Here is a 24,779-nt window from a genome sequence, read left to right as displayed (position 1 = left end):
TTTATCGATCAGTTGATATTTTTGTGGTTTTGTTCTTTTCTCCACACAGGCTATTAAAGTCTCCAAGAGCACCTCTCTTCTAGAATAGCTTGACGTTTGGTGATGCCACAGGAGGGAAAGACACAGAATCCAGGAAGGAAGTTACGATTCAGGAACTCAGTCTCTCACACTTTCCAGGCAGGTACCCCAGCCACTAGATTATTGGTTAAGAAGAGCAGTATTTGGCCATATTTAAGATAAAATGGGCTTATAACAATTTGTGTGTGTTTATGTATATATATATGTGTGTGTGCGTGTGTGTATAGAGTGCAACTCATAAACCTTTTATAGGTGTCTTCCAAACAATTTTGGAATGAGTACTTCAAGAGAAATAGGTAATGAAATGCTCAATTGCCTCATCCTATCCCATCATGCTTGAAAGATGAGGTAGCTAGCTTGGTTCCATTAAGATCGTGATGGTGGTTATGCTCAGAAAACTAACTTTGCATGGCTGGATAGATAAAAGGGGTATTTTTTGAGGCTGCATATATCTAGTCCCAGATAGCAGCTGATGTTCTCAGAACAGCAGTTTTGGGCTTAAGTACACACTTTAGGTTTAATAAATTCTTTCAGTTAAGTCTATTGTCATCAGTTCTTGTCTGAAGTGTGGATATATATTGTGGGGTGCCACTATACAAGCCCTTAACAAAGAAACTGTAAGATACTGAATCATTATACGCTACACCATAGTATTTTTTTCCCTCTCTGTGAGCAAGTGCTAACTCCATCTGTGTGTCTACCTCCAAATAATTTGTGCTCACTTCTCAGGTCCTAGATTTGGAAAGCATGTATCATTTGATATTGATAGTCATATTGTCATTTGTTCTGTTAACAACCTGTAAAGCTGTAACATGGAAGACTTGACAAAGAAGGATAAGCAACTAAAGCAGAGTTTACAATATAGTATTTTAAAGCCCCTTCCTTCAAACTAGTAAACATAACCTATGTCTGTACCATCACTTCTGAATCACCATAAACAGAGATAATCTCAAGAGGTTAATCTGCAAAGTAACTTCATCAGGCTTTAAAGCTATCTCTATGATTAGTCCTACTATGCAGTGAGCCTAGCTTTTTTATTATTTTTTTTTTTAATTCATAACTATGCAGTAAGAGATTTTACGAGAAACCACAGAGCTGGAGTCTTGTTGTCTTGAAAAAAACCTTGTCAGACCTGCTTTCTCAAAAGCTATGGTAGATACTTCCTGTGTATAAATTTAATTTGCCCCTTGAGGTCAACCAAGGCTTTAGTGGATCTTAAGAGGATTTTTCCTTTCCTATGTCCATTTCCAAGATTATTACTTAATAGCCAAAGTTACCAAAGTATGCCCCATGCTATGAAAAAATCTCAGTTCTTAATTTCAGGGTTTTATAGCTATTAATTATTGAGAAGAAAGCCTTCATGAGTTAAAAGCCTAAGCTATAGCTTTATCAGCTGCTAGATACTAGAGAGAAGGAAAGACTTGCAGGTTGTTGAAATCCAATTTTGCTTCCTCAGTGCTATTCACAAACTCATTTATGCTCATAGCTTTCCTCCAGAGCTGATTGCCTTCCTCCCACCCCTTATAAGGTTCAAATTTGGTCACCTGTGAAAAGCAACAGGAATAAATTAAGCTATGCTATCCAGATATTCAGTGCTGAGATGTTAGAGGGATTTATATTTGAGGAAAGAGATCTGTGCGAGACACAATAAAGTCTAATCTCCATTAGTTAGATAGGGTGCAATACATATGGTTCACAATCTGTTTTTCCCTACCCTTCAACATACGGAACTAGAAGGTAACAGTTTAAGTCATGCTTAGGTACTTTTTAAAGTAGTTTCAAAAGTAGCTAAGCAGCAAGGGATAGGTGCATGCAGTCTCCTCAACATACTGATGACGAGACTATGCAGTATAAATTTATGTAAATTCTGATTTCTGTTCAAGGACTAAATTTTTGCCAAAGAACGATACTACATTTTTCTTACCACAAGAGGGAGCCATTTAAATTCTCGTCACTAAAAAAAGCCGTTTGAAGACCAAAAAATATAATCTTAATCCATGATTGTCCCTGCTGATGTCCTTTTGTAGCATTCAGTATAACTCCTTTAAAAGTAGACATCTTGTTTCTGAACACCAGATAATTTAATCTTATTTTAAATAATCCCAGCATATTTAGCAAAGGTTGAATTTTTGTGTGTGTTGGCTGTCACGTTGGGGTTTTAGAGAGTGCAGTGTGGCACAAATGCAGTGAAATTATGCTATTTTAAAATAGTTTTAACACTGCAGTTTAAGTGAAAGTCTGGTTCTTAAGGAGTTACTTTAGAATATTGCCAGCTTTCTTCTCAGGTTAAGCCTCAAATAATCCTCAAATCACACAGAGCCTCTGTTCCTTAGGGTATTAGCTTCATGTTTTCAGGTTCATAGGAGGACGTGTCCTCCCATCAAAATAAGGATGAGCAGGAACTGTGGACACATTCAGTGTCAAAGACAAGATGTGTCTCCAGGAAGGTTGTGAGTAAGTAGTGCTGCAGCAGACTGCAAAGACACAGAGTGCCTCTGCTGAGTCACTACCTCACTGCTGCCTGTGCTGACAGGTTGTCCTGGATCCCTGCCAGCTCCCCTTGCAATTCTGCAAGGTAGTCTATATATATAAGGATGAATTAAAAAAGAAAATACAGTGGGAGGAGGCAGGGGGGCAGGGGGAAAGTCATGTCACTGGAAGAAAACTCATCAGGATACAGCAGGACATATATTTCCTGAGAAATCCTGGAGGCTTCAGGTTGCTTTGTATTGTGAATGTTTAAAACAGAACATGGATGAAGATACACAGTAGTCTTGCTGTGAAGGACTTAAGTTAGATGTACATTTTAGTATGGTGATTAACATTATTTTGGCATCAGTTCAGTGAGCCTTGCAATAACTGGTCTTGACAAGAATGTAAACTCACAGCTTGGTACTGCTGTAATCCAGCATTTTGAACCACTATTTAGATATGGCAACTAGTAGTGGACTATGATTTTAAGGTGGCAATAGTATATTACTGCAAGCAAAAGTCTTTCTGCTTTTGAATATAGGAAAACCATTCTGATCACATAAATTAGTGTTTGAAACACAGAATTTCTATGCTATTCTGCATTTAAATTACTTGTTAGTTCTGTGCTGATACAGAACTGCAGTTTATGTAGGACCATTTGCCATACCTACTAGTTAAATTTTACAGAAAGACATAGGCATATATGAGTTGCCTAGTTTACTTGGAAGCACAGCTATGTATGTTAAAAGCAGCAGTGAGACACAGTTCAGCTGGGTGTATTATCCCAGAAAATTAAGAGTCTTCCTGTAAGAACCTACTCCTTTAAGGGGCTGCTAATGTGAACACCTAGCCAAAAAAGTGTTTCTCCCCAACAAAAGTAGAACTGTTGAGTTAGTAAGTCTAATTCAATTTTATTTCTAATAGGATAGTGTTCTGAGCCAGGCAATCTGGGTACAAGATTCATTTTTTCCCATTCTATGCTGTTGTCATTTATGGGTATTGTGCTTCTCTTCATCTGTCACTTTTCACCTTAAACTGTTCCCTGCATATGTAAAAAATACAGGTAAAGAAGTTAAAAATGTATAAAGTCAAATGGGTGCTACTGGAGGCAATAAATGAAAAAAATTCTCCAGTCTATTACATAACAATAATAGTCTAACAGCATATTATTTTAATCAATGGCTTCTTAGTAGAAGCCCTCTTGTGAGGCTTTACATTTTTAATACAAAAGAGGAATTACTTGATAAGCATGCTTATCACCAAGACAAACCCTGCATACATTATTTTACCATTAGTAATTTCTGAGACTGTCATGTCTTTCCTATTTACTTACATTTATACACACTACCTCCCAATCTTTAGTTTCAGAACCCTGTTTTTGTGGGATAGTTTCCTAATGTACAGAGCAATTCACATTCTGCTGTCACCAGATGTTAGGGTGACAATCAATACAAATAATGAAACAATACGTATTCCTTACGTGTTGACTGATTTTATCTAGTACATGTGCCTTTGTTTCCTCCTCTTCCAACAGATAGTGGGGTGAGGGGGTGGAAAATAGTGGCTCTGAGTCATTTTGGCTTAGGCTAGAGTGAGTCAGGAGGCAGGCAGCTCAATATGATTCCTTCTCTCCTTTTTCTTCGGGTCTGAAGTTGGGTGAATTGATTGTATTCCTATTATCTGGTCTTTAGAGACAGAGAATTACTGGCTATAGCTGACTGACTGGCAAGATTCCTTTAGGAGCAGGGTAAATCCATTTTTGTATGTTAACATCCTAAGAGGCAGTAGTTTACATTTTCATATAAACCACTGTCTAATAACTTTTGTAGTCATTACTGCTGTGAGAGTCCCTAAATCTAAGGATTTAGTGTATGGCTTAGAGTGAACAATCCAATTATATTTAGCAGCTTCTGTAAGAAACATTTCTTCTTGCATTTTTCTGGGCACCCTGGCAACCACAAAGCATTAAAAGGAACAAAATCTGGGTTTAGCATAAATCTTAGAGGCTGTGCTGAAGTATAACATTGTCTTTGGACTTGTGTTCATAGTTAAGGCTCTTCCCTCAGACCTGCTTGGATGTTTCCACTCCATATGGCTTCTAGCACAGCAGTACAGTAGACTTCTAGTTAATAACACAGAACCTGGCATATTCTTACTGTGCTGTTCCCAGCTAACTGCTTCAGTGCTTAGAGCTGTGTAGCATTAGCACAGTCTGTTCCCAGATAAGTTATTTTTCTGTCTATAAGCATGACTAATTCAGGTGCAGCACTGTGCTGACACAGGCTCTACCATTTCTGGTTCTGGAACCGGTCAGGTATGACGCTCATCTGGGATAGCTAAGCTGTGCCGTTGCACAACATAGGTAGCACTGACAATTTATCCAGTTCAGTTTTCTGTGATTCCATTTCCCCCTCATCTGTGTTGATACTATACACTTCCATAAACAAGTGACACAGCAGGGAAATATGTCTAAAGCCCGCCCCCATGGTTACAGCGTATTCAAAGACAACGGCACTAAAGCAGGCTTACGCCCAGCATGAGGAAACAACTCTCTTCTCATCAGGGTGGTGGTGGAAGAAGGTGGAGCGTAGCACCCCCCTGTGATGCAGACCGGCTGAAGTCTTGGGCTTGCTGGCCCTTTCACATCAGAGCTGAATCTGCCCTTAGGACAGTAACCAAATTACTACAGGCTTCACTGGGAAGCTGCGATACAGTGTGGCACAGCGTGTCTAAAGGACCAGGCTTTCACACCGTAAGAGGAGGTTGACATGCTCCCTCAGCTTCAGGGAAGCAACATATTTCTTATGTAACTTCGATTCTCTAGGGCCCACAACTTTTAAAGTAATATAGACACAACACCTGTAGTGTCAACACCAAAAGATAAAAATAGCAAATAGCACCAAAGATAGTGAATGCTTCTTTCACAATTTTGTCTTGAGCATCATCACTTTTCTGCTGAGATTTTGTAAAGTTAAGCTTTGTCTTTGTTGGGATGTACCACTTTCCACAAGCCAAACACCCACACCTCTCAGGTATTAGGGATGTTCACAAGTCCACTGAAACTGCATTTCATCACCTATCCGTAGTACTACACCAGCTTTGTAAGCCACCAATTTAGTTACCAGCAGGATACAAGCTTTAAGTATTTTTCCCCCATAATATATTGGCAAAAAATACACAGGCTTTGTCTCTGTGTAGAAAGCTGATGTGGTACCCTTCCTAGAGACTCCTAACTTAAGAGTTATTAGTACCAGCTAGCCAAGATAGCTTTAAAGAAAATACCCCTCCCTTAAAGAAAATCCCACAACATTCCAAAACAAGAAAAAACATTTTAAGAAGTCCCCAACTAACAAAAAACCCACCAAAAATCCACCCCAGACCCCCAAACCCCTGCCCAAATACTACCACACAAAAAGCCAAGATCATAGAGTCTCATCCAGGTATTACATAGATACAAGTTGCCATGTTCAGAGAGATCAGTTTTCCAATTTAGAGGCCACCAACTGTCTTAATTTTGTCAGCTCCACCCTTTGCAACTAGCAGCAAAAGCAGAACACCTAAATTGCATTGGTGAAGAACTACAAAGCAGTCTCTTTACTCCATTTGCTTCTTATTCTGTATTTACACCAAAAAAACCTATTTCATAATTAACCTTTTCTGTTTTTTTAAATATTTTCTAAGTTTAAGAACACTATGTACAAAATAGCTTCAGTGCACAAGGTATTGTTGTGCTATATTTATAGCCAAATTGCTACAGTTCAGCCAGGTAACCTAGTAATTAGCCCTCAGCTCCTTCACAGTTAAATATTTTTTTTCCATACTTCAAAAAGAAGCTAGACCAGCCCCTCATCTCGGTACAACCTAGCTACCCGTCAGCAGTTGTTGCTTCCTCAGCAGAAAGATAAATACATCAGCTATTGTTAGACAAGCTCTCCATCCTTCTACTCTCAGAGCAAAAAGGAATAAAACATTTTATTAAATTACACATCCTAGCAGAATAAAAGAACAAATAACTCTGAATGAAAATTCTTACCATTACAGGGCAAAAAAAGTCCAAAGTGTTACCAAAATCTGTGACTTCATGGAAAAAGCTGTATGGCTTATAAACAGGCTTGTTCTCTTATGCAGATGTAATCTTACAAAGTTATGGGCAGTGGCTGATGGGTTGCAGGGTCTCAGCTGTACCTGCTTCCTGGCCATTTAACCCCTGCATTTCTGGTTCCAGTTTTCAGCAGATAGAACTAGGAAAAGGAGGTTTAAAATTTTAGATTGTTTAGCAGGACATAGCTTAAGGAATTTGTAGTGTCCCCAAAACAACAGTATAACTCATCATACCTGTTCTTTTCCTGCATAATTTCCATATTTTTCCCTTAATTATTCCATTTTTTTTATTTACTACCTCTCCTTTATGCTGCCTATCAGAACAGATAAAAGGTGTAAAATTTCTTCCGAAAAAGAAAAGGAGGAGGCTAGGCAGGGACCTCATCATAGAAAACATACTCATTAAAATGGCAGTTGCAAGTCTTTGGTTTTTGTTACAGTGTCAAGGCTAGTTTAAAAGAATAGCAATACTTCTTCTATTGATTCTATCATTCAAATAATTCTGTCTACATAGAGCAAATTAATTAAGGAAAAGGAAAGTACTGAGAAGCAACAAACAGGGCATGAATGTTGCAAGTAGGGCTTGTGGAAGCTTGTTGAACTATCGTTAATTGTGCTTTCACTATAACTGGACCATGGTGCATTAATAGTAACAAAGTAAGTTTTGGATATTACAAATACATTCTAAAAGCCAGTTCTTTTTAATGCAAACTTTTTTAAAGTCTCAGTGTTTTCAGAGTGTCCGTGTACATATTTAAGCACCTAAATACACTATTTAAGCATTACTGAGTTTTTCAAATTGATATGTATTAGATACTCAGTTTCTGTCATTGGTCGTTTATAAAGCCCTCATGGTGCTGATGCAACCTAGGCATAGAATTCAAGCTAAAACATCAAACACCTTACAATCAAATTCCTTTTTGCTAGAAAAGTTTGGATCTCTGATACCTTCTGAAAGGTTCTGGGTGCTCTGAACTGTAGGTTCAATATACTTTTCAGGATCACACCACAGTAAGCAAAGTCACCACATTTTGGGTTTTGCAGCACAGTTCATAGTTCCAGAAATACAATACACATGAATTTTAAAATAAAACAAAACTGCAGTATATGGCAGAACGAATAAAAAAAATCCTTGCAAAGTCACTGACTCCATCTCTTTTCTTGGAGTAACATCTTAGAAACTCTGCAGAAAAATGATTGCTGTCTGTGTCTCTTTGAAAGAGAAGGACTGGTCCCATGAGGCTGGTTTCCTAAGAAAAAATTGCAGATTAGTCCTCTTAGTACTATACAGACATTTTACTAGGACAACAATATTTACTGTTACAGGCCAAAGTCTGATAAAGATATCAATTGAACTGATAACCAAGAATCCAAAGGGTAGTGGTGGGGCTGAGAAAACTGCAGTGTATTATTTCCCAAGTAGGTCAAAACCAAGGAGAACATAGAGATTTAGACTTGAAGTTCAGATGGGAGTGGAGGTAGAGCAAAGTACCTGCTTGAAACTCATCTTCCTCAGTGAAGCCCTCAGAAGATTCCCATTCTTTAGTCCCCCACCCTTGCCCTGAGGGTATCCTTACTGCTAAGAGCTTTGTGGTAGCTGGTGCAGACCAGCACTGCTGTGTAGTGGTTCTTGAACAGCAAGAAAATTGAAGACCTGTGGAATAGGCGGCGCCCCATGGAAAGCTTGCTAGTTACATGAAGTTACTTCTCAGTGTTTCTTTGCATTGAGCCCCATAGAGGAGACAGACTTCTGTGCAAAGCAGGCTTCGTAGTCAGTTAAGTGAGAGCTGACCACCTGCTAGAGGTGTCAGAAAATGACGTGAAGTTTGATCTATACTTTGTAACAAGCTATTGCTTAACTTTGCCATTGTCTTCTCTCATATTTGTCACCGACATCGGGAATAAGAAAACTCCTTAACAACAATGTACCATTAAGAAGCAGGCGTTGCTTTATTGCAGCGCTGGCTGCACGGGGGATTGTTCCACCTAACGTGCATGCTGCATGTTACGTTTAGGCAAGATTATATAGACCATACATATGTTTATGCATTACATTTCTTGGAAGAGTCATACATATTCATTAATTTCCCAAGAATAGGTGGTACTATATCAATTGTTGTGCATGTGCCTTACAGGTATTTAAGAATACTTCTGGGGGTCTCAAACAATAGTTGGCCCTCTAGTTACAGCTGACCAAGAATTGAACCTCACTTGTCTTTCCCTATATGGACTTGTCTTGACCACAGTTCGAGTTCTTTTGGCAAGTTCAGTTTCAGATCCGGCTTCACCAGAAGATCTTTTGGTTTAGTTCCTTCTTGGAATTATTGATTAACCTTCCCTTAACAATATAATGTTGCACAACTACTGTTTGATGTTAATTATCCATAATAATTATACTAAAACAAATAGTCCATAGTAATTATACTGAAATGAACAGTACAGAGTGACATATTCAATATTAATATACTAGCTTTGTGATATGACTAATAGACTACTATCTTCTTCCTCCTCTCCACCCGCCTCCCTCCCCAAATGTATATCTTTACGATATTTGAGTTGTCATTCTATGTAAAATAGATTTTGGATTTACCTCATTTTGGGGAGAAAAACATTAAGAATCCAGAATGAGTCACCTAAGCCAGCAGAAACATAATTTGAAGTAGACATTATTACACAGTTATCATGATATGTACATACACTTGAAAACTGCTATGAAGGTAATGGACAATTGTCTTCACCCTACAGTTGAGTACACACATCATATTAGCAACAAAATGATATTGATAATCACGTGGATTTTGTAGTATGAGGCAACCCCCAAAATATACACAAAATGGAGAGTTTTGTATGAGAGAAATCAAGAATTGGAAAAATTAAAGAAACCACTTTTTTTTTTAAGAAAGCATGGTAATTTAGCCACAGAGCTGCTGATGGTAATAGGAGGCAAGCAGTTAAATTTCTTTAAATCAGTAATAATATTAACCTCTTACAGTTTCATCTTTTCTAAAGCAAATGAAATACTGCATGATACAGTGGCCTTTCTGACTAATAATAGTACTTATCAGTGATTCTTAAATCAGTCTATTATCACAAGATTAATTAGTGTCATCATTTTATTCTTCATTAATTAAACAAGCAATTTGTAGCTAATTGCTAACTCCTTCCGTTTCTCAGAAATCCTTCCCCAGGATGTTTTTTTTCTTTCTGCCTGTATGATACTGCCTCTAATGGGATGCAGCACAGCTGTTGAATGAGTTCACATGCTTTTTGGAGAAGGTAGGTAAGTGACATGGTATCTGGCACTTCTTACATGCATGCAGTCAGTGCATGCAATCTTATTTCCATATGATTCATTTATTTCCTCTCTCCTATTCAGTCCTGACAGCAGCTTTGGATTTCGCTGAACTGTTCTACAGGTGAAAAGTGGATTACACTTTGTAGGAGCCTTAATCCAGTGGAGAATACAACATGTGGCTGAAGAAGCTGGGAATCCCTGGTAAGTATCCTGTCAGAGTAGATAGAATAAGATAGAAAGTGAAAGTTCATTGCATCTAGATTTGAACCAAAATGTGTTCTATCATTTTAAATGAACAACTTTACTTGGGGTTCATCATGAGCAAAGAATGTTGTCATGGAAACCTTGATGGGATAATTACTATCCGGGCACAGCAATAAAGCCCTGGAGACTGTGTTATCAGGTGGCCATTTATTCTGGAAGACTTGGGCTTCTGTCTAGTAAAGGAGTATGGAACTGGTTGATTAAAGGAAAGCTGTTCTAGTAGGATCCAGTAATGTGCACCCATTTTTTCTTGTCTATATCAAAGACAATTACTGCATGGCACTTTGATTTATTCACTAGTAAAAATATTCTAAAGCTGCTTAGAGAAGCCCAAGTGTGGAAGCTAAAGAAAGTTTTGTTCCGGAAGATAGTTTTGCTCCAAGTTCTCCTCCCTTCCACATTGTCTATACTCTTGCTGTAATTATCATGATTGTGTTCTTTCCGTTAGCTTGGATATCTCTGTACTACACTGCATTACACAGTCTACACGTAGCCAAAGTGCCAATTAAACCACTTGAGATAAATATCATCTTGTCTAAAAAGAATGTGCGTAATTAGTCTTGTTTAATTTCAGTATTTCACAGTGTAAGTGCAAAGGGCTAAAATAATCATGCAATTGTAGTTGGAAATGTTTAAAAAGTACTTCAAGTACTTTCGTGAAATAGATGATTGGAAAGCTTATCCAGTCCTCTGAGTCATACTATTCTGGTTATCCAGGAATCCAGAATTCAAGCTGCACATGTGTCCTTCATGTAGTTTTTGGATCAGTTTCCTAAATTCATCATGGATCAGTTTCCTGAATTCATCATGTTTTTATGTAGCTACAACAGAAAGAAGATGGGAACTAAAAAGCAATGTCAAGATTGTTTGCTAACTTGGTATTAGGACTCTGAATCTCTCCAGGGTCATGGCTTGCCCTTTAAAGGTATATAAGGTAACCATTCAGAACTGTCCACTTATTTACACTGGCATCGTGTTGGAGAGAATTGTGCCTTAGATTGTAGACATCAGTTGTAGGATGGTTAAAAATAAAATTGCAGTTCAAACTGGCTCCTTCTGAGTTTCAAAACTGTCATGAAAGCAAACTGTTCACACAGTACTGCTATACACGAGGGCTGGATGCAGTCAGGATGTGAATAAGGGTGCTATTGAACAGCACAACGCATCTTCTGTCATGTGACATGGAAAGCACATCAATCTGTGCAGAGCAAATGGGGTTGAGCAGGAACTGTAGCTCCTTTATGTGCCACCTGGTAAATCTGTCCTTCCTTCTGGAAGCAAAAATACTAAAAATATAGGTATATAGAGGCTTTAAAAGGACAGACTCCCCTTTTTGGTCTGCAAAGCTAATGCTTATTATGCAGTTTTAGTCAAATATCTGCATGCATGAAGCACATCAGTGGATCCGGTCAAGTGGTTGGTGATCTGTGAGACTCCCTAAATATCATTCCTTTTAACAAAAGATAATTTGAAGTAGACAAGATTATTACCCGAAAAAAAGCATGTGTGAACAGAAAATACTAGAGTGGAGGACTGGTTTTGCACAGGTGCTGGGGAAGGCTGTGGAGAGGGTCTGGGTTTACTTCCCTAAATAATTTTTTTGCAGAAGGAAACCCACCCATGAAACAACCTGTGTGAAGGTTGGGTATAAGGTAACTACAACCACAAAGTCAGCAAAGCTGTCTGTCTTTTGAGAACAGAGGTCTTTGTATGGATGTGTTCGTCTCTCTGAAGAGCACAGCTAGTCTAACCAGGTGTCTGTAAAGTATCTGTAAGACCACTATATATTGACAGGATGAAATGGAAATTTAAGACTTGATTTCACCTACAGATGGATTGGATTCCTGCTGTTTGGCCCTTAACTTGGGATTAATTTAGAGTCTGTTTTGTGCTATCCTTATTCAAATACATGCCTCTTGGAGGACAACAGTTAGAGCTTGTGAGGTGGTATCTCACTACTCTAATCAGAGACTTAAAACCAGCAGTTCAATACAGTATTTAGTCCTAAATATGAAAGGGCTGGGTGTTAGAATGGATGATTGTGTCAGGTTAAAGACTGTGTCAGGTTAAACACCAGCTTAAAGACTGTTTTGTTATATGAATGAGCTAAAAGCAGGTAGGTATGCTATATAAATTGTGGTAACAGCCTGGCTGTGAGGTAAGTGTCGCACAAGACAGACCTAGCTAGTGAATGATTTCAACTGCAACATAATTCACAAATGTGAGCAGGACAGTAGTTCACAATAATATGATGACTGAAACATTACTGTGGAATCCCATACTGCTATTTCTACTACAAATTCTGCACTGGCTTGCATGTCTAAAGGAGAGTCTGTCCTTTTGGAATATTGTTCTTCTATCTGTGTTCACTTTTGTACTTTTCACCTTCAAAAGCTGTTAAAAAAAAAAAAAAGGAATCTCTTTACTCTTTGTTTTCCAAAAAAGCACCATGTACAAAGGGGACCTGAGACAATTTCATATCTATTTGCAAACTGAGCAAGAATTATTTTTTTCTAAGTGTTGGAACACAATGAATAAAACCTTTAACTTAAGTGTACATCTTGAACATCTTAGTTGTGACACTTTTGGATAAACCAGGTCAAGAACAAGTCAATTTGGGTGATAAGAAAGAACTGCTGTAAATGTTTTTCACACTGGTAAGTCCTAGACTGTAGTCTGTCAGTTTACTTCAAGAAGTCAGTTGCTGTCTTACAGAGATCAGGATTTTATATTACTTATGTTACCTTTACAGTGTTTTCAACAAAAGGTTGTGATGGGCAGGGAATACAAAAAAAAATTACCATGTGATTGTCCAAAAGGTTTATGTATTTGTGTTTTCTATCAGTATTTCTGTAGAGGGAATCCTTTTTGTTTACTTGTGTCTTGCAAAACTTGAACTGATTTGTAAAAATTCATATGGGTCTCTGCTGGCATATCATAACTAAATAACATTTGGATAAATCCAAATGTTATTTGGGGTTAGCCAATGCTTTTTAATTCTTTGTCTTAGTTTTTGGTGAACAGTACAAAGAGGTGTCCTGTTGGCTCATGAAGTTAGATACAGGAGTAACAAAGCTCTGCAGGGGTATTTTGCAGGGGTTTGTGCTGAAGGAACATGCCACAAGGAGTGAAGCGGTTTACTTCATATATATATTGAGCTCCCTATCAATAGGGAAGGTAACTGTGGAAAGTTGTGATTTTCTTCAATTCTGAAGTATGATATGCTGTCATATTTGCAGTATGATATTCATCTCAGAGGCTAGCTTTTACTAAACTACATTCATACTACTAGATCAGCTCTGAATTATGATGTACAGATGGAAGATTCTGCCATTATCAATATTCAGAAAAAACATTGCTAAAATACTGTTCTTTCTGCAATAGTAACTTAAAGGTGGCCCCTGAATTAGATATGGACAACTGAATTTGCTAGCAATGTAGCTATAGGCTTTGACATTTTGGTATCTGAGGCATGAATATTCTGAGATTTAGTCAAGGTCTAGAGCATTGATGAATACTGATAAATTATTAACCTAAAAACTTCCCCAAAAGTAGAATAGTGGAAGGAAATAGATGCTTCTATTGCAGCTTGTACTATTCTGTGCTAGTTCTTACCACTTCCAAACTACAGAAATAAAAGTTGATTCTAGTCCCAGTAAAAATCATCTTGCTTGGCTGTCTTGCATGCTAACAGTCACATCCTCTTTTGATGGACTGCAGCTGATGGACTGTTGCAACACACCTGGTACATACCAGTTGAGAAATAAATCTTATGCAAGGTAAAAAGTATGATGAAAATGCGTTGTTACAAAAACAGTAAGTAAAATTACGGGGTTTTTTATTAACTTCATATGATCTAGGGCTTCTAATCTTCCTCTTTACATTTGAGTCCCTTTTGTACTTGATTATCTTTACAGTGTCAAGATCTATATGACAGTCAATGTCCTCTTCTGTCTGCAAACCAGAATCTGTGGCTACTAGCATATGAAAAAGATTGTTTGATTGTCCAAATGCCTTTGGATCCCTGATCTGAATTACCTTTACCCATTTATATTTGGTCATCTGAAAGCAGCCTATGAAATCATGTCTGTTTGAATCTGTTGATAACATACTGTTGCCACTCTTATCACCATTCCCTTCTGCTATGATGGCTCACAGTATAACTGTCATTTCATAGATCCTTGGGATTCTCAACCTGAATCCCAGGTCTCAGCAACTCTGTCTGTACTGATCAATTGCTCTTTTTAAACTCTCATAGTATTAGTAGCTGTTACAAACCCACCAGTTCTAGATATTTGGTTTACTGGTATATTTTGGGAAGTGATACTTTTCAGTTTTCTGTGTTTATCTTTTTACTGTGACAAAATGTTCATATTCCTTTTATATAGCAACACTAAGGCAGTCATGAGAAAGTGCTCTGGATTCACTTCCACAACACGAACCTATCACCAAGCATTTGCTTCAGCCAGAGAAAGAATATATATTTCATACATACATATGTGCAATAATATATATGAAAGTAATTTTGTATTTTCGAGTGAGAAGTGCCAGTATAGTAATGCAAAATATTGCAATAGTACTTATCATAAACACTGATTCTCCTTCATTTCCATGATTAGAAAATGCTCCCTAGGTCAGGTTAAACACATTGATACATAAACGCATAAGGCCAGGTTAAACTTAGGTTTCTGGTGCTAAGAGAGGGAAATATGCTGTGACTCCCTTCCAGACTATGTGCTTAAATGTCTGCCTCTTTGAAAACGATACACACATAAGGAGTAATGCATACACTGATGTGCAATCAGGCACGGGCATCCAGGAAATAACAGATGCTTTCAGATCCCATGATAGAGACAGATCCATAAAGGCCAGTCAGATTTAGATTCATAAAAATGTATTCTGCATCTGTAGCAGGTTATCTGTAAGAAAGCATTTTCCTCAAAGAACTGATTATTTACAATTTTCATAAATAGAAGTTAAACTGAAATAATTAAAAAAAAATATTCTGGCAATACATGGAAATTAGACTAATTCCATTTAACTTTTCATTCCTTCTTTCCTGATGTTGAAAAGGATGGACTGTTTTTATCAGTAAAGATTGTAAGAAATGCTGGTGAAGCTTGCAAATTACCTTTGTATTTACCAAGACTGTTTTAATTCTGTTGTCATGCTGGACTGTTACTGTCAGGGTAGCATTTTTTATGTCATCTGGGGTGAACAAAGTGTGTGCTGTTTTTCTCTAACTTTTGCCATTTTCATGATATTAAGTGGCAAAAAGGAAAGCTAACACTATGGACATTTACAAATGCCTGTTTTGGAGTGTTCAGTTTATGAATTCTGTCCTGTTATTCAGTTCAAATTGGAGGGCTAGAAAGATCCTGCCTTCACCCCAAACTTAACTAATTTCAAAGTAAGAGTTACTATTCTTTGTATCTTCAGGAACTGACAAGGGAGGAGGGAAGCAGAAACAAAACTTTGTTAAGAAATTGAGTTCTTGCTATAAAAGCAGAAACGTCAACCCTGATCTTTTCCCTGTAATTGCTACACCACTTCTCCACTCTGTAGAAGGATGTTATTCAAGCAGTTTCAGTGCATGACTCTCTCATGTCTTCAAAAGCCTCTGCTCATAGGAATCTGTAGGCCTTGATAATCAGTCTCCTTGCATTGTTACTTCACTGCATTAAATACTCATGGGCTTATGTATGCATTGCATCCTGTCCAGGAGGAACAAGGGGTAAATTATTTCCATCAAAGAAGAACTGAAGTTGTCCTTCAATTTTTCTTTTATGGAGAATCTGAATTATTTAATTAACATTTCAAAGATACTTATTTTTTAAGGAAAGAGCCTTTTTAATAACAATGCTATGGAAAGCATTTTAAACCATTGTGTAAAAAGACTGATCTACTTAAGCAGCTGTAAAAGTCTACCCTCAGTACTGCAAAGTTAGGTGAACTATTTTGTGTCAAGGTTTTTCTTTTATTTTTCTTAAAATTTCTTTTCTTCAAAACTCTGCCACCAGTTTTCCAACCCTTTTTTTGCTAGGGTCCTTCAGGAGGCCACACTTTCTGACTTCTCCTGCTGCCATAGACTGATATTTTTCTCCTTTAATAATGCTTTGATATCTCTTTCTTATCCATTAGCAAGATGACAGTTTTTGAAGAAGGATGTTGAATTTGCTGATGTTGAATTTACACAGACATCATTCTAACTCTGTCTAAGTTTATCTGCCAGGTTACAATAGTCAGGATAGTATTTCTGATTTAATTTCACTTTAAAGGAGGCCAATGCTGAGGTGGGCAATACTAACACAGACTTTCAAGAAATCATAAATAATATTCCAGAGAATTTGAACACAAGTAAGTTTGATCTAAAATAACCACTTTCCCTCCAATAATGTGTTTGGTTTAAAAGTAGATGAATGCAATTTCTTTTGTATTGTTTATAATACACAAGTTAATGTGCTAATAGAACAACATTTTGCTCTGTGATGGACATTTACATATAATTTGTCTATTTTTTCTTCTCATAACTATTCATCTACAACATTATAGGACTTCTTTGGGAGTTTAGAATAGTATTTTCTTTTAGGCAATGATTGACTTTGCAGCTTTCTAGATAAAAAACTGCCTTACATTTAAAGAATTTAAACTTTGTCAAGGGTGATTTGTTTGGTTTTCCTGGCTTTCAATAAGAAAAGTTTTCATTTTTCTGTGTTGTTTTGTTATGTTTATAAATGTTTAACCTTTTTCATAAGTCACTTTGTGTTATATAAAAGTAGAAGACTCCTGCTCATTATAGAATTCAAAAGGCTTTCCAGTTAACATAGAAAAAGGTTAAAATTGGGAAAGGAACAATTAATAAGTTTTTTTACAGAAAATAGTTTCAAAAATAATTTATTAAATATCTTCCACTTTGTTCAAACTTTTACAAGTTGTATAATAAATAATTCTGATATGAATTAACTATTGTTTTATACACACACGTGTGTCACACAGCAGCTTTGCTATATGGTAGGGTATATATATGTTACCTGTGGACATAGATGTTTGTTACAGGTATATACGTCATGATTACCTTTGTGTGTTTATGCTTGTGACGTTTATATTACGTATGCATATGTCTTCTAAATTGCTGAAATGTTGCAAAACTTTTAAAGCTTCAAAGAGCTGATCTTTTCTTCCATAGATTCTTTGTTTCTCCCAGTTACAATTAGAGTAAATCAGTTATTTGCATGAAGACGAGGAGACTGGTAGAGTCTGAAAGCAGTGCTGCAGGATTGCTGCTGTATTATTTTGTTTTATATCAGCTGTTTTGAAGCCTTTGATATAGCTAGTCACAGACTGTGTTACAGAGGAGAGACCATACAAAGTGATTTAGATGACAGTAGATGCTATTTGCTTTTTCCAAACAAGTGTAGATGTCTATAATGCCTGCAATTTCCATTCCTGCCACAAATGGGAACTGTTCCTGTGTTTTTGTTTTGTGTGACCTAGCTATAGAAAAAAGTAATTGATTAAGTCTGTGTTTATCCAATAAGGTGATTTGAAACAGGCTCAGACTTTCTGGTGGGGGAAAAAACAAGTGTTAAATGTCAGCTAACGAGTAGTTGAGCAAAACGATTTTTGCCCCTTCTCCTTACTTAGTTGCTCAGTCAAGTGAGGTTGTAGGAGCTGCACAGCTCTTTATTTCAGTACTACACCTACTATAATGCCAAGCATACTCCATAATTTCTTCTGTATGGTGTAAGTGTATGTATATGTGGGTTTAAATGTTGGATAGTAATAGGTGAAAATAGGAAAAAGGACTGAAATGATCTCTGGGTCACTAAGTGTAGCTTCCAGCTGTTTTCAGAAATCATACGATATGACACAGAATCATATAACCATTTAGGTTGGAAAAGACCTTTAAGATCGTCAGGTCCAACCGATTAATCAGAAAATGAGTCAGTTTACACCTGGAAATAAAGATTTTATTTGACAAAGTTTTACCTGCACAAAGATGAAAACTGCATTTAGGTTCACCTTTTAGCTGTTGAGGCATCATGATATTAGAGTCCCTTTCATGAACAGTTTAAGATGCATTTTGAAGTGAGTCATATTTCTAGCACTTAAGACTCGTGTTGGAAGGCTCTTCCAAAAACTCATTTTACTGATTAAACTAGAAGCCTCTTCCTAATTCTGGCCTAAATTTATTTGTGGACGGTATGAATCTATTTGTTCTCTGCCAGTATTGTTGAGCCTAGATTGATCCTCTCATTGCTTATGTTCTGCTTTCTGATATTGTGGTGTGTTGACCCTGACTGGTCAGCAGGTACCCACCAAAGTCACTGTCACTCACCTTTCCAGCAGGACAGGGAAGAGAAAATACAGTGAAAGGTTTGTGGGTTAAGATAAGGACAGGGAGATCACTCACCAGTTACCATCATGGGCAAAACAGACTCAACTTGGGGAAATTAGTTTAATTTATTACCGATCAAATCAGAGTAGGATAATGAGAAACAAAACTAAATCTTAAAACACTTTCTTCCTGGACTCAGGTTCACTCCCAATTTATTGTACCTCCTCCCTCCCCAGCAGTGTGGGGGAATAGGGAATGGAGGTTGCAGTCAGTTCATCACATGTTTCTACAACTCCTTCCTCCTCAGAGGGAGACAGTCCTCCATGAACTTCTTGAACATGAGTCCTTCCCACAGGCTGCAGTTCTTCGCAAACTGCTCCAGCCTGGGTCCCTTCCACATGGTGCAGTCCCTCAGGAACAGACTGCTCCAGCGTCAGTCCCCCATGGGGTCACAAGTCCTGCCAGCAAACCTGCTCCAGTGTGGGCTCCTCTCTCTCTACAGGTCCACATGTCCTACCAGGAGCTGCTCCAGCACAGGCAGGGGGTCACAGCCTCCTTCGGGCATCCACCTGCTCCAGCATGGGGTCCTCCCTAGGCTGCAGGTGGGGATCTGCTCCACCGTGGACCTCCACGGGCTGCAGGGGCACAGCCTGCCTCACCATGGTCCTCACCACAGGCTGCAGGGGAACCTCTGCTTTGGTGCCTGGAGCACCTCCTGCCCCTCCTCCTGCACTGACCTGGGTGTCTGCAGGGTTGTTGCTCTCACATATTCCTCTCTCCTGATGCACTTGTGTAGTTTTTCCCTCCTCTTCTTAAATATGTTATCCCAGAGGTGCTACCACTGTCACTTATGGGCCTGGCCTTGGCCAGTGGCAGGTCCATCTTGGAGCCGGCTGGCATTGGCTGTTGGACACAGGGGAAATTTCCAGCAGCTTTTCACAGAAGCCACCCCTGTAGCCCCCCGCTACCAAAACCCTGTTATGCAAACCCAATACAGATGTACTGTCATAATTTACTTAATTTTCTTTTTCCCAGGGTAAGTGGAATAGTCTCTTTAAATCTTCCCTCAGAAGACAGGGAATCTGTTTCTTTGAGTGTCCTGGAAGACATCTCTGTACCTGATCCAGTTTGAATGTATCTTTTCTTTTTAAACATAGATGATTGTAGACTGCATTTGTGCTGCAAGATCAAAAGTGCTTTGTACAATGGCATTTATACTTCCTTTTTTTTGTTGGAAATAGTTTTCCTGATGCATTGTAGGATTTTGGTTGTTTTTTTCACAGCTGTAGCAAATGGGTGTCATGGGTATACTGTGATGGCCATCTTTTTCCTATACTACTTTCAGTCGTCTATATTTCATAGCAGCCCTCCATTGCATAACACTGTAATTTGTAATATTAAAATTTAATCTGGTTTCTATTACTTCAGTCCTCAAGGTCATACAGCTCTTTGTGTATGGTCCTCAGCAGGCTGGCTTTTAATATCAGCAAACATTAATTAGTACATCTATTTTATTTTTTTTGTGTCTAGGTCATCAATGAAAATACTAAGACTCATCCTGAAGTGGATTCTTGAAGACCTCCTTTAAGAATTGCCCCTCATTCAAGTAATTCCACATTCAGTACAAATCACTGTGTTCCACGTAACCTGGTTCTTGCCTACCTCGCATTTCTTGTGCTCATTTCCTCCATCATGTCTAACTAATATTCCACGCACAGCAAGTCAGTGCCTGAAAGTAATTACGTTCCCTTGAAGGTGTATGCTTATCTTTTCAATACCTTTCTGAAGTCCAGATGTAATCTTTTCCATTTCCCTTGGTTTTATTTAAAATAATGTAACATTTTTATCGAAAACAACTGCTAAAATAATCTTTCAGCAGAGACTATGGAGGCAGCTAAGAGATCCTTTTCACGCTATGTGTATTTATCAGAATGAATGTATAGTAAAAGAAAATGATGAGGGCAGACTTCCCTGTTAGGATTGTTAGGATGTTACCTGGGCTCCGAGCTTTTAGCAGTTGTGTCTGTGCAGCTAACTTCATCACCATCAGATCACCATCACCTTCAGATTCATGTAGCATCTACACCTTATTTTCTCAACACTGTTATTTAGGAAAATCACTCTGCTTGCTGCAGTTATTGAAAATAAGGTATTTTCTCTATTGGAATCTGTCCTCTTTCCAAATGTTTATGTGGGATCACCTGGAGCCTTAAAGTATTTTCTTTTAATAGGGCTATCATGTAAGATATGTTTTAATGTTACTCCATTTCTATGCTGCTATAACTCCGTGATAGTCAAGCTCAGTCTGTTCATGCACAAAGGTTTTTTAGTTTCCCTCCACATAATATGAGACTGTCTTACAAGTGGAAGATGCCAGCTACGGTTGGTCTGATCTCAGGTTCATAATTAAATAACATTGTTTTGTGTTTTTGTCCTCTTTTGACAGGACATCTAATATAAAGTAGTACTCTGACATCATAGTAGGCAGCAATCCAGTGGTGTCTCAGTTCTTACCATATGCATCAGTCTTTCACGTGACTTACTTTCATATAACTTACACAAACTGCTCTGTTCCCATCCTGTATGGACCAATATCTTCTTTAATCAGATGGTGCTTCCTGTCTGATCACCATGACTCTCCTTCAAAAGATAAATAATTTGCATCTAACACAATACTGTACTGGAAAGATCTTTTTTTGTCTCATCTATATTGAATAGCAAAACTCTGCTTTTCAAATGGGGGTTGAGAGACAATCCTGTGAACTACTGCAAACCTAGTGTTCCTGGTAAAAGCAGGAACTGACATCGTTCAGTAACTCGCTTGGATTCTAAAAGCTAAGATTAATGAGAAGCTTGTGCTTGTGAGAGTTTTTATTGACCAGCTCTCAGAGCCAGGCAGCCCACCAGCATGGATCCTATAGGAACCTTCTTTCCCATAGGAGAAAACCCCTTGTCCTAAAATGGAGGCCCTGTGATGTCCATTCACTTTCAGCGTTTCTCTTTCTGTCTTTTGTAATCAATCTTATTCAGGAGCTTTCTTTTACATGCTAGCTATGCAATGCCAATGGGACCCTCACCTCAGATGAGGTCTTTAAGGGCTACTGGTAATGCATATAATCTTTTCCAGCACCAAGATTTAGACTTCAAAATCAGAGGGAAAAGGCAGAAGCTGAAATTAGGCTGGAAACAAAGTTAATGTTTTTACCAGGGAGTGTAATTAGCCCATAGAGCAGCTTCTGGTAGGGGTAGCTGCTTCACAGTCATTAAAATGTCATAGACTTACTGTGTTTTTGTTTGTTTCCTTGTATTTAATACAAACCATATGGCAATGAACAATACTTCATTTTGAGTTTCCAAGAAGGGGAATTCTTATTAACAAAGGCTTTCTAGTAGCATGTGTGAAAGAGGACTTTCATTATATTTATAGGGTTAATTTATATAGGGTAATATTTGCTCTCAGTTAATCCATCTGTCTAATATTTTAACAATATTTTAATGAAACCTTGAGCCAGATGTCAATGTAGTTAAGTGTTGCTTATTTTATCCGTTGATTTTCAGTAAAATATTGAGGAATGAAAAACTGAAAACCTAACTCTAACAAAGGGGAATTACAGTGATTGTCATTGATTTCAACAGGGTCAAAATGTTATGGAGCATTTGTATGTTCAGCAACTGAAGTAGTGAAATATAGATATAGAGATCTGAGATTGCCTTTATGCATGTAACACAGGCAGTTATTGTAAACCCAGCAATTCTTTTGTATGTAGCAGGTCATAATATTTTATAATGCATCGGCACCCCCCCCCCCCCCAAAAAAAAAAAAACAACCCAACCTTCGTAAAACATGAACTGTGTGCCAGCTTCCTTCCTAGTTGATGATAGTCACAAAGCTGGTCCCAAATCTGTCGTTGCTAAATGAACACTAAACTGATACTAGTCCTTCTCTTTATTGTTGCCCAGCGTGGTCATTGCTATTCTTAGCCCTTTGACTTGAAGTGTCCAGCAGACATTAATCTATGCTCATTACATGCAAATTTTAGCTGTAGTCTTTGATTTGGTTGCTGCTGCTGAAGGAACATACACATAATTTATCAGGGCGCTACTAGACCTTAATCGTCCTGACCGGCCTCACCTTGGGCCTCTCCCTACAACCCTGCCTGTGGTCCCAGGCCTGATTTCAGTTCATCCCAGGGCCTTCAGTCTTCACCTGAGCTATGTTGGGAGGATGGCTTGCCTCCAGCTCAACCACAGCCCTGTCCTGCCTGGCCATGAGCTGTGTTGATCAAGACCCTAACCTGAATACTGATTTCCTGGCTTGAACTCAGCCCTGCCTCATCACCATGATTTTGCCTGATGATTTGGAATCTTGGTTGAGCCTGGCTGCTGTCTCCAGGTCTGTCCTACCCTGTTCACCTTGCCTGGGTACTGTAGGGCTGGGCCCTGGCTGACAGGACACCTGTCCTGCTTGCTGGGCATTATGCTCAGCTTCCACCTTCCCATCCCTTAGGGAGCAGCAAGCCAGCCCTTAGCGTACACTGCTACAACTGTCTACTGAAAGAGTTAGAAAAGCTTAGATTCAGCTCCTGTTCCAGTTGACAAAGGGATATTGCTTATGGATGTTGGGATCATGGGCTGAGTCAGTCCATGAAATATTAAAAAGAAATCTGAGGTGGAGTCAGCCTTAGTTGGATTCTGGTCAGTAAAATGATTATACTCAGTGGTTACATGCATGAGTCTGTGGTTAAGGAGTTGTTACAGAGCTGTACTTGGTCATTTGCATTAGAATATCAAACCTCTTTGGGACTGTATTTAGCAAACTTATAGGTAATATTGTAACCTATTGCAAAACAAGAGGCTTTTATCAAGCTGTCATTTCTTCACTTTTGGAGTAGTTAGATATCACATGATGTAACTACCCCAGATGGCTGGGTGGGAAATTGCTGCATTCCTGATTTACTGAGTCTAAAATTTCACTGCAGTCAGACCCTTGAATGCACTCGTGGTTGGATAATATTTTGGTTTCTGTGGCTTTTGGAGAAACTGAACTTTTAGTTATTCTGCACAACATTAATATCCTTCCTCCCCCTTGTTATGTGTATAACATTTTTTGTCTTCAGACCATTACATCTAGCATTACGTGACTCATGGCCCATTGCAGCTCAGTAAAATGTCATGGTTATGAATATATTGCACAGTGAGCCTGTCTTGCACATCTTTGGTGCAATATTTATTATTCAGCTCTTGCTGGAGTCAATGGAAGATTTCCATTATGCTGAAAAGACATTTGGAGCAGGTCTGAGTTTGCCCTTAGCATGCCTGACTACTGCGCAAAGAAAAGGCCTATTTGTAGACTGAGTAGCCATCTCTTTTATAACTTTAATGTAGTCACTACTGGTGACTAAAATGGAAGTTTCAGCATACTCTGGTCACAAGACTGCATACTCAGGGCCTGTGAAGAGCTCACAGGTTTCCACATGAGCTAACAACAAGTTGCATTAAGAACACCTCATCTACTTCTTGAACAGGAAGTCTGTAGCAGATGCCCACTGCAATGTCACCCATGATGGTCTGTCCACTAATCCTAACCTCTACATTGTCAGCTGGCTCATGTCTGTCCCTAGGCCGAGCTCCATGTGTTCCCACTACACTCACATAACGAGCAAATCCCTCTCCTTCCCAGTCTCTCCTGCCTAAAGACCCCCCTTTCTTTCTGAATTTTGCTTTAACCCTCGTTAATCACATTTCTTTCCTGTTGTGTGTAATTTTGCCTGGGATGAGCTCTTTTGCCTGTTTACATATTCCTCCTTAGGCCCCCTATTACTTTTCCCCATATTCCCTTGTCCTCATTCTTATGTTGCCTTGTCTATCTTCCTCTGTCACCACTTGACTTTAGTATCTCACATCAGTAGGTATCTGGGGCAGTGGAAGACCCAAAACTGAACAGATGCGCTTTGATGCCATTCTTTCAGTCCAGAAGTTGTACTTTTCCTCATATTATCCTCCATGGCCCTCAAGGCTTACTTTTTTATAGTAATCCTCTTGAAACAAAACCTATCTGTTTTCTTACGGTCTCAGAGCATTGTTATTACTTAACTTACTAAGTAAGATTGCAGAGACACTGATGCTTTCTTTAGAAAAACCAGGCTGTATTATACCATCCAGGATAATCTGTGATGTGCTAGTATGAATAGGATCTGAAATAAAGTATGCTCTGGGCTTGGTTTTCATGGA

General features: G+C 38.4%; 1 long non-coding RNA gene across 4 annotated transcripts in view; it reads left to right on the top strand.

Moving 5' to 3' along the window:
• Nucleotides 1-24,779, top strand: part of LOC308057122 — a 27,186-nt gene extending 2,407 nt beyond the window's left edge. The window contains exons 2-4 of one of the 4 annotated variants that reach the window (XR_013925144.1): nt 50-9,931; nt 10,028-10,147; nt 20,079-24,779. This is a non-coding gene — a long non-coding RNA (uncharacterized lncRNA). Of the gene's footprint in view, nt 1-49 lie in introns of all 4 variants that reach the window. The other 3 variants (XR_013925145.1, XR_013925146.1, XR_013925147.1) reach the window with 3 other exon arrangements.

Source organism: Falco punctatus, assembly GCF_963210335.1.
Source record: "Falco punctatus genome assembly, chromosome: 1".
Lineage (NCBI taxonomy): Eukaryota > Metazoa > Chordata > Aves > Falconiformes > Falconidae > Falco > Falco punctatus.
This window is presented reverse-complemented; position numbering and strand designations above follow the sequence as displayed.